This window comes from Thalassophryne amazonica, chromosome 2, assembly GCF_902500255.1.
Source record: "Thalassophryne amazonica chromosome 2, fThaAma1.1, whole genome shotgun sequence".
Classification (NCBI taxonomy): domain Eukaryota; kingdom Metazoa; phylum Chordata; class Actinopteri; order Batrachoidiformes; family Batrachoididae; genus Thalassophryne; species Thalassophryne amazonica.
The window spans coordinates 99,245,133-99,255,642 of NC_047104.1; the positions used below are offsets into that span (position 1 = coordinate 99,245,133).

General features: G+C 41.2%; 1 long non-coding RNA gene across 1 annotated transcript; it reads left to right on the forward strand.

The window, feature by feature from the left end:
* The first annotated feature begins 253 nt into the window (after positions 1–253).
* Positions 254–10,013, forward strand: LOC117502669. The gene is made up of 3 exons (XR_004558379.1): positions 254–454; positions 1,665–1,788; positions 9,986–10,013. It is a non-coding gene; the product is annotated as an uncharacterized LOC117502669 (long non-coding RNA).
* Positions 10,014–10,510: the final 497 nt, after the last annotated feature.

A 10,510-nucleotide genomic window follows, 5' to 3' on the forward strand; every position in this document is an offset into this window, starting at 1 on the left:
CAGGATTTAAATGAAGTATTGATCAGTTTAGCAGGAGAGAATTGAGAGAGAGGGAGCGATTGTGAGAGAAAGAAAGCAAGACCAGTGTTATCGCACACCGCGAGAAACTGCTAACGGATGAGACATGTTTTACGCGATTCCGTGAAATGGATTTCTGCATAATCGGTGTTTTTTAATCCAGGAATACCCGCCAAGCTCTTCTGTTTGACTTAACATGAGTGGCAGAAACATTCAGCGGCACAAACATTTTTTGGGGGGGTGGGGGTCTTCCATGGCTTAGATGATTATGTGGAATATTCACCAGAATGTCTGCAGATGCTGAAATCTTGTTTTAAATAACGGCTCCATTCTGGATCTCCATCTTGTATGGTGCATTCGCTTTGGAATGAAGATTCTGCAGCAGCGAAAGCCACGCGGGATGAAAGCTACTGTCTGCATGAAGCTAAGTCTGGTGGTCTTTCTTTTCCTGTCGTCCCTCTCCTTCTAACATGTTCCCTCCTCTTCCCCTTCTCTCTCTGTCTCTCTATCGCTCCCCCTGACTCTATCCCTTCCTCTCATGGAATATAGCAAAGTGAGGTTGGACTAATTAGTGAACCGTTTATACTGGGGTGTAGTTACTGGTCAGATCATTTTTTCCCACACTGCAAAAAATGCCATGTCAAATTTAAATCCTGTCTTTCTATATACAAGAATGCTTCCACTTAAAACAAGCAAATTTGGCTGCAAGTGCAGCAAGTGAATTTTATATATAAGACGTTAGGATACACATCCGTACTAGTAAAACCACTAGTAATCTGATTACAGTCTTAAATAAGGCTTCTATAGCCTTTAGGTGGATGTTTCACAGACCAACTTTGATGTAGTTAAAACTGATAAAAGTTTTAAAAATTATAACATTTCTTATCAAGATACGGTAGGTGACATTAACCTTAATTCCAAAATTAAGGACCTCCCTTAGAAAGCATGAGATAATCTATTTATACTAAAAAGAAGACAGGGATTAAGATTACTGCATTTGTTTAGATGTGCAGTGTGCAGTTTTCCAGTGTGCTTGCTCCATTTATCTGTGTTTGTCCTTTTTTTTGCCAGTAAATTTGCTGTAATATTTTACTTATAAGATTAGTTGTTTTTTCTTTCTGTTTTCCCCACATTGTTTATCTAACATAATCAGACAATTCTTATCAAATGATTTCATTGGTAATTCTTTTAAAGAACACAAACTATTAGGTCAAATTCTTGTGGACTTTTTAAATGGTATGACTCCTCAAACACGTCAGTTGTTCTTTACTCGTCTTCAAGCAGGTGTTGATCACCTGGGCTTGTTCCCAATAAAAACTGAATTTCTCTAATCTCAATAAATGTCTTATTTGCCACATAAATGTGAAGCATCTCCTTTAAAACAAGTGTTTCTAAAAATCTGGTTGTATGCTTCGCCTCTCATATGAGGAATAAAATTCCTTGAGGCAGTAAAATAGCCTTATCATGATGGACGGCACCATGGGTTGGGTGGCTTTAATTCTGAGAATTCTGAGCAGAAAAGCAATGGTGCATCTGAGGCTCCGCCATGCAGTGAGCAGCTTGGCTGCACAAAGCCGATAGGCTCTATGTACTGGATTGATTTTTCTCCTCCTCTCTCTGCACTGCCTCCTTCTGTGGTTCAATAGCTGAACATCCAGGAGCAAAGATTTTTCAGTTGCAGACTGCACTGCAGGAGAGCCGATCGGATAATCCAGAGGAGCGAAGCGGCTTCAGAGGACGCCCTGGCAGGCCCGGCAGCCCCAGAATCAGGTACTGTGCTAACAGCTAGGCCTAGGTTTTCTCAGCAGGCCTCAGACTCACACCCATCAGGATTAACAAGCCCATCGCTACCTGAACATTCTCAGCACAATAGCATCAAAATATTTATACTTTTTTTTTTTTTTTTGCATTGTATTACTGTATTTCAATGTGGTTTGGTGCCATTTGGCTAAGAATAACGAAACATTCAGTATTAACAAAGCCATAGTGACAATCCTGACTGCTGTATGACAGATAATAAAAAATATATAACAATTTTTATTTTACTTACTAAAAATAACATCCATTGGGGAGAGTTAGAAAAACTTTTCCTGTATGACGAGTATCTGTTTAGTCACATTGTCAGACAAGGTTTCTAATGACTGCTGTTGTGTGTTGTGTGGGAAAACCTCTTCTTTCTGCCTTCTCTGGGGCACCACTGACCAACCTGAGTCACTGACTGTGTTGATTGCTAATGTCTGTCACCTGTTGCGAAGCCTCTGGGCAGACTCTTTGCGACGTTCAATCAGAGCCTGAGGGTCACCTCAGCCGCAGTCCCGTTATTATTGACTCCTTGCGACAGAGTACTCTCTAACTGCTTATGTCTGCTTATTGTCTCTGCCATTGCACAACTCGCCCAGCTTTCAGCAAACATCATTGTTTTCACATCACCTGTTCAACGGCTCCAAATGCTGCCACTTACAAAATGATTCTCAACTTTATTAAATATGCAAGAAGGCAATGTTTTCAGTGCTGCTTGTCTCTTTTAGCAGGATTATGCAAAAATTACTGAACTCATTTTTTGTAACTTAGGTGAAAAGTGGGTTATGACCTAAGGAGGAAATCATTAACTTTGGACGCAGATCCAGATAAAGGGATTTTTTTTTTCTTAAACATGGCAAGAAAGGACGATTTTGCCAATTCCAACTAATTTCTTCAAAATTAATATGTAGACCCCATGAAAAATATCAGGTATTGACATTACAAGATATCAAATATATCTTGTAATGTGAAAAAAGATCTATTTCTATTTAATGGTACTTTCATTCATTCATTCATTCTCTGTCACTCATCCAGGTCCCTGTGGCAGCAGACCAAGCACCTCATCCCACACTTCCCAGTCCTTGGCTAATTCCTCTAACTCTTGCGGGGGAGGGGGGATTCTCAAGGCATTCCCAAGCCATCTGGGAATGCCATCTCAGAATGAGAGATCCAGGGGTCATCCTCACCAGATGCCCAAACCACCTCAGTTGGTTTCTTTTGTTGTGGATAAGCAGCGACACTCACCCGGTATCGCCGACCGAATGGTCCACCCTAAAAATCGGTCCACCCTGCCTTCACTGGGCATACGTCATTAGCCGCGGTTCACAGATTATCAACTTGTTTCTGCTTAAAACTACACTCCAGTCATCATCTGTCTCAGCGACATATCTGAAGCTTTTGTACAACAATCATTCCCACATAAATTCAGCATTATTTCATCATAAAAGACGAAGGAAGCGATCAGAGCACTGCAGCTACACGAGCTGCTAGCTGATGCATTCACTGTGCATCGGCCATTTCAAACTGTCACCAAGTATCGCCTCGTTTCTGCTTAAACTGACTTTAGAATGATTTAAGAGGTTTTAACTTGTCATCTAATGGTTAATAATCCCATTAATCCATTTGATCTCTTTGGGTGAAGACAATCTGTCTCAGAGCTCCGAAATGGCACTTGCGCAGTGCAGGTAGGGCGAGGCGAACAGTTAGGTCTGCGACACTGGGTCTCTCCCAGATATTCAAGGTTCTGACCCTGTCCCCGAGGGTAAACCCAGATACCCAATGGAGGAACCTCATTTCTGCCACTTGCATCTGCGATCTTGTTATTTCGGTTATTACCCAAAGCTCATGATTCCTATATTTTTTCTTCTGCCTCTGGTTTCTCTTTATGGAACCAAGGGGTAAAATATGTACTTAACACTATGTACTTAGGCAAAGGTATGTGCTCTCTGGACACTTTTTGTTTCTCTGTTTGTTTGTGTCTTGAGACTGATGATCCCAGTTTCATGTGGTGGAAACATTCCTGAATTCTTCCTAGAGCATGCAGTAAGCCAATAAAACAAGTACTGAAGAAGATTAGTATAGAATACTTGAACGTCACCTAATTTTCTACTTTTGAGCTAAAAATCTAGGTGTGAATGGCATGATGGATGACCCCTGCCTGTGGACTGAACACCTGTATGGACTTCTCATCAAATTCATCTTTTGTTGTGTTATGTTCTGTTTTGTAAAACTTTGCAAAATCTTGTAACTATTAGAATGGCCTAAGCAGAGGGTCACCCCTCTGAGTCTGGTCTGCTTGAGGTTTCTTTCACAGTATCATCAGACAGAGTTTTTCCTCACCATTGTCACCTGTGTGCTTGCTCTAGGGGTTGGTAAGGTTAGACCTTACTTGTGTGAAGCTCCTTGAGGCAGCATTGTTGTGATTTGGTGCTATATAAACTATGAAATTGAAATAAATTGAAAATTAAATTGAGCGTGATTGTTTTTGAGCAGTCTTAATCTTTTGACCTGCATATTAGACAAATGACTAGTGACAAGTGACTTTTTGACCTGTGTAATGTTGTAATGATCAAATTGATCCTGCCTATGGCTGATGCAGAGGTTCTGGTTCAGGCCTTTGTGTCTTCTAGAATTGGCTACTGTAATGATTTATTCTCTGGTTGACATTACAGTAGTATAAGAAGTCTTCAAATGATTCATAATGCAGCTATTAGAGTTGTGACCAGAACTGGAAAATTCAATCATGATACTCCAGCCTTGGTCTCCCATCACTCCCTGTTCCTATGGGGGCAGATTTCAAAGTATTGCTTCTGGCACGTACACTACTAAATGGTTGTTCAGCCCTTTATCCCGTGAACATGTTGAGCCTTACGTGCTGGCATGAGCCCTGTGTTCTCAGGTCCTGCCTTATTGTGCATTCATAGACTAACGAAGAACCTTTGCTTATTGTGCTCCAACTTTGCAGAAAGGTTTGTTGTTGACAAACATTTTCATTTCACAGTGTTTAAATTAACACTTAAAACAAGTGGTGGGCACAGTTCAGTGAATCCGATAACCGATAATTATTAAAGCTAATGTTTTTGCTAGCGGATTAGCTTTTCAGATAACTTTTAAAACAATCAACGGACCAATTATCTTCTGATAAATTTAGTTACGATCACTTTCAGTCTGCTAACATTATTTTGCTGGTAAAGTGAGCAATGTTTAATGGTCCAAAACATTTGTAAACCCTAAAATCAAACATTTTAGACCATGTGTTGTGTGTTTGTGGCTGTCGCTTGCTGATAACGTCATCAAGTGCAAAAAACGTGATTGGCCGGTCGACGCACAGAGCACTGTGAGTAGTGTAGTTCAGGTTCACTTTGGACATTACAGTGAGCGTTACCGTCTGCTCGACGCAGAAACAAAACAGACTAATTTTAACATTATTTTATTTCTTTGTGGCTGACAGCATTATTTAATCGCCAAGACTCAGTGGGAGAGAGGAGATCTCACAGCGCAGCTGTGTTACAGAGGGACTTTTCTTAAGACATTGTTTTGGATCATCAGGATGCTTTACGTGGATTATTTCTTCAGAATTTAATGAACCCCACTGAAACTTACAGGTAAGAATTTGTATTTACTACATCTCTTTTACTCTGCCAATCAATGCATTAATGGATGTATTTCGGTTATTTAAGCCGCAGCGTTCAAAGCGTGTGAAAAAGCATCAGCTTTTAGTTCATAAATGACAGTGTATCTAATACCGAGATAAACTGTGACTTCTAATACTGTGTTTTACTGCTTTTGAAAGATGATGACTGTGTTTGGGGTTTAATTTTTTATTCATTCATTTTTCATGCATTCTTTTTGTGTTTCTGATCCTTGAATTTACCCAGCAGACCCTGCGGCGCTTAAAGTGAAACTGGTTTATCAGAAGCCGACAGTGTAATCTGATGTGGCCGTGTCTGAATCAGTGCTAAAAGTTATCGGTTATCTGTAATAAAGATAATTGTTTTAGTAGTTTATTGGTTTAGTGTCATAAAAGATAACTTTTCAGTTATCGGATTAATGGTTATCAAAGCTAACTTTTTGGTTAGCTGTGCCCACCACTGCTTAAAACTCACACCTTGTCGAGTATACAATTCTCGCTACCCTCCCTACTGGGCCACCGTGGGGGGCACATAATTAATATTTTCCTTATTTTGAAGAGATTTACAGTCAGCCGTTTTTCTGGTTGTGCCAGTTAGAGCGCACCCACAAAAACAGCTGACTGTGTGTTAAAAAAAACATTCAAGTGTAAACCAGACTAGACAAACTAAGTAACAAATAATGAGTACATACCTTGCGACACAGCTGCATCATGCTGATTTTTCTTCTCCTGAAATGGATGTGTCCTAGATTTTCTCCTGTTTTCAGCAGAATTTATGACTGACAGAACTTGTTTGAGACCTCTGTAACATAAAATAATCTGCCTCAACACCTACCACTTCTCAACCCCCCACCCCCCACAGATGCTGGAATTTTACCTCTGTTTTCTAAGTGTTAAGATATTTATTGCACAATTTGATTATTTAAATTTTCATTTTATTGTCCCATGTTCTATACTGTATCGAGTTAGAATAATTAATAGCATTATTCCACACAGCCTGATTCAGGAGGTAGTGGTGTGCACCTCTAAAGCTGATTTGCAATCCACAGATAAACACAAGAATAAATAGTTTATCTTGTTTTTGGTATTAATAAGCCAAATAAGCATTATCAACATGAATGCACCATAACCATGTCAAATCTTCTGGTCAAAGTTCACACTTAGCCACTTTTTGTAAGATATGTTTATATCTTGCCCTTAAAGCAGCATGCCAGGTCCACATTGTTCCATGAATGGTATGTGTGGGCTGCAAAAGTAGACAAAGTAAATTTGTCCAGTATACACGTGGAAACAAGGTACATGTCACATTTGTGATCTGATGTCACAGACCAAACGGTCCGCCCTGCCTTCACTGCGCATGCGTCATTTCGGAGCTCAGCAGCACGTCTGAGACTGAGTCTCTTCACCCACAGTGATCTTGTCATCTGATAGTTAATCAGATGACAAGGTAAAACCTGGTCAGTTAAGCAGAAACAAGGCCGTTTTAAGCAAAAAACGAGGCAATAATCGGTGAGTCGTTACTGACAAACAACTGGTGGTAGCTGAAAGGCCCGTTCTGTGTAAAGGTTACATGTTCTCTCCATGCATGCGTGCGTTTTCTCTGGGTGCTCCAGTTTCCATCCACTTCCAAAGACATGCAGGTTAGGTGAAGTAGAAACTTTAAATTGACCATAGGTATGAGTGAGCATGTGAATGCATTTGTCTGTCTTTATGTGGCCCTGCTGTAGACCAGTGGCCTATCCAGGGTATACCCTGCCTGGTGTCCAGTGACCACTGGGATAGGCTTCAGCTCCAGTGTGACCCCTAAGTAGAATAAGTGGACATACAAAATGAATGATTAAGATGATTAAATGAATGAATGATGAATGATAGCAGTGCATATGCCCCACAGAAAGGTTGTGATCTGAAGGAGAAATAAGATATCTAGAATAAGTTAGATGAGGTGGTAGAGAGTTCACCCAAGCATGAAAGAGTGGTGATTGGAGCAGACCTCAGTGACCATGTTGGTGAAAGATACAGAAGTGATGAGGATTAAGGAGAGAAGTGTGGAAGGGGTGGTACGATGGTTTAGTGGTTAGGGCCCTGTCCCACTGGCGTTTAGGAAGATTTGCATATGAATTGTGCACAAAATTGGTTCATATTCGCCAAACATCCACAATATCCGTAAAACATGCTTGTACGAGTCGGCCGACATCCGCACATGTCCGCAAGTATCCGCAGAGGCACGTATTTCCGTTGCCAGGATTTTTGAGCTGCACAAAATTTTGGTTGCGGATAACATCCGCCTTACATACACAATACATACTCAATCTATGCACTGTATATCCACCGTTATCCACAACTGGCGGGGTACTGTGGCTTAGCAGTGGACTGGGACAGTGTGTAAAACGGATATATAGCGTGTCTATCATGTCCACATCACAAACTAAATCGACATACCTGCCAGTCACTGCCAGTCCAGCTGTAGTTATGTAGATGTAGTTATGGATCCCCAAAGACTGCCATCCAACAACATACGAATCAATGTGTCCAAGTCCAGCAATTGCTCCGGAGGCTGTGGTGTTGGTGTGAATAGTAACGCCGACAGGCCCGAGTGCGCTTCTGTGATGACCGCAATGCAGATGCCATGCATGCGCAATACAACCGCTGTTGCCGGCACACGTGTGTGATGTATTCTCAATACATGCGTTATACATCCGTGATTTTTCGTCATATATTCGCTATACATTATTAATATATCCGTAATTCATACCAAGACATTTGTCATTTTTGGCCAATTTTGTTGCGGATGACAACGAATGCCCGCAATTTGTATACTCAATTCATGCGTACTTAATCCTCTCCCCAGTGGGACCGGGCCCTTAGCACTGATGCCTCACAGCAAGAAGGTTGTGGAATTGATTTCCAGCCTTTCTGTGTGGACTTTGCATGTTCTCCCCGTGTCTGTGTGGGTTTCCTCCGGCATTCCGGTTTTCACCCCACAATCAAAAAAAAAAAAAAATTCTTATTTCTCTGCCCTGACCAAGGCAGTGTCTGCATCTGGAGTTGGTCCCCGGGGGTTGGACTGTGGCTGGCCACTGCTCCTAGTGGTTAGATTGTGCTCTAACTGTAATTAGGATGGTTAAATGCAGAGGACATTTCGTTGTATGCATATATGTGCAATGACAAAGGTTCTGTTCTAGTGGTGAGTACTGTTGCCTCACAACAAGAAGGTCCTTGGACCACTTCAATTTCAATTTATTTTTCAATTTATATAGTGCCAATGACAACAAAGCGCTTCACACAAGTAAGGTCTAACCTACCAACCTCTAGAGTAAGCACACGGGCAACAGTGGTAAGGAAAAACTCCCTCTGATGATTTGAGGAAGAAACCTCAAGCAGACCAGACTCAATGGGGTGACTCGCTGCTTAGGCCATGCTACCGACACACTTGACAATACGAATATACAGGAAATTTCCACTTCCCCCATGTTCCTTTCTATGTGGAGTTGCATGTTCTCCCAGTTTATGTGGATTCTCTCTGGCTGCTCCGGCTGCTCCAGCTTTCAAAGACAGGCATGTTAGATGAATTGTAAACTCTGAATTGGCCACAGGTGCGAAAGAGAGATTTAACGTGTTTACATTTCTGTGTGTTGGCCCTGTGATAGACTGGTAGCCTGTCCGGGCTGTATCTCAGCCTTCACTCCGTGGCTGCTAGATAGGCTCCAGCAACCCCTCGTGACCCTGAATATGACAAAGTGCTTCACAAAATCAATGAAATCATTTAAATTAAAGCACTTTGAAATATTGGACAGAAAGTGGATTATAATACATTTATTATTCAAGCCTTTTAAACTATTGGATAATGAGCTGGCCTGCCAATATGTGGAACTGATTTTGAATCCCATCACCGACTTGTCTATTTGCATTGTCCCAGCCCACCCAGCGGTAAATGAGTACCAGACTTGGCTGTGAAAGTAACCTGTGTTGGACTGGTGTCTATCCAGGCAGAGTCATACACCCTCATCTGCTGCACACTACAGAATCCAGAGATAAAGACTGGCACCAACAGGCTTCAAGGCCTATATACAACTTAGTACTACTTAAATTTCTACTGTTATGAAAATGTTGGTTAGCACTGAAGTGATAAATGCTTAGAATAAACAAAAACATGACAAGGTGATACAGAAACCTTACGACAATTTCTCAGTCAATCCAAGGGATAGTAATACGAATTAGCACCACGAGGATTTTTGCATTTGCAATTCTGTTTTTAAGTTGGTACAGTTAGACATTACACACAACATAAGTCACCTTGGGGTGACTTATGTTGTTGACTTTAAGTCACCTTGGGGTGACTTTATGTTGTGATTTGGTGTTATATAAATAAATTGAATTGAACTGGAAGCACAAAGTGCCTCCAGTTACATTGGACAGTAAATGTCAAGCTGTGTTACTTTGATTAAACCCACAGAACATCAGAAATGACTGTTGTCATTGCATTGTGTTAATCCATGATCATGCCAAGTTGTCCTTCTGTTTCTTTGAATTTGTCAGATTTTCCTCAGTTGCCTGCAGTAAAAGGAACATCTTATGCAGATACAGAACAGAATGAGCCAAGGATAGAGCTGACTGTAAACTGGAGAGAGCGCTCAGGTCAGCGCGCACACACGCACGCACACACACACATACACACACACACGCACACACACACACACACACTACATAAGCATGTCAATCGTTAATTCACACTCACAGTACTACAAAAGTGTATATCATACTTGCTATAAATACACTACTCGCATTAAAAGTTAGCTTATATGCCGAGGTCCAAACATCAAACTGACTGTATTTGTGTGAGGTCAAGGTCGCAGTGGACTTTATCTGTGACACCGTTTCTTCTCAAACTTCTTATATTGTGTCGAACACGAAGGTTGAACCTGTGCTTCACTGTGACCAAGAAGATGGAATTATTACAGAAGACTAGCTCTACATCTCACCCATGTGAGAAGAGCCATAACAAATGTGTACAGTCTTCTAATCATCAAGGAAAACCTTAGGGCCCTATCTTGATGATCCATA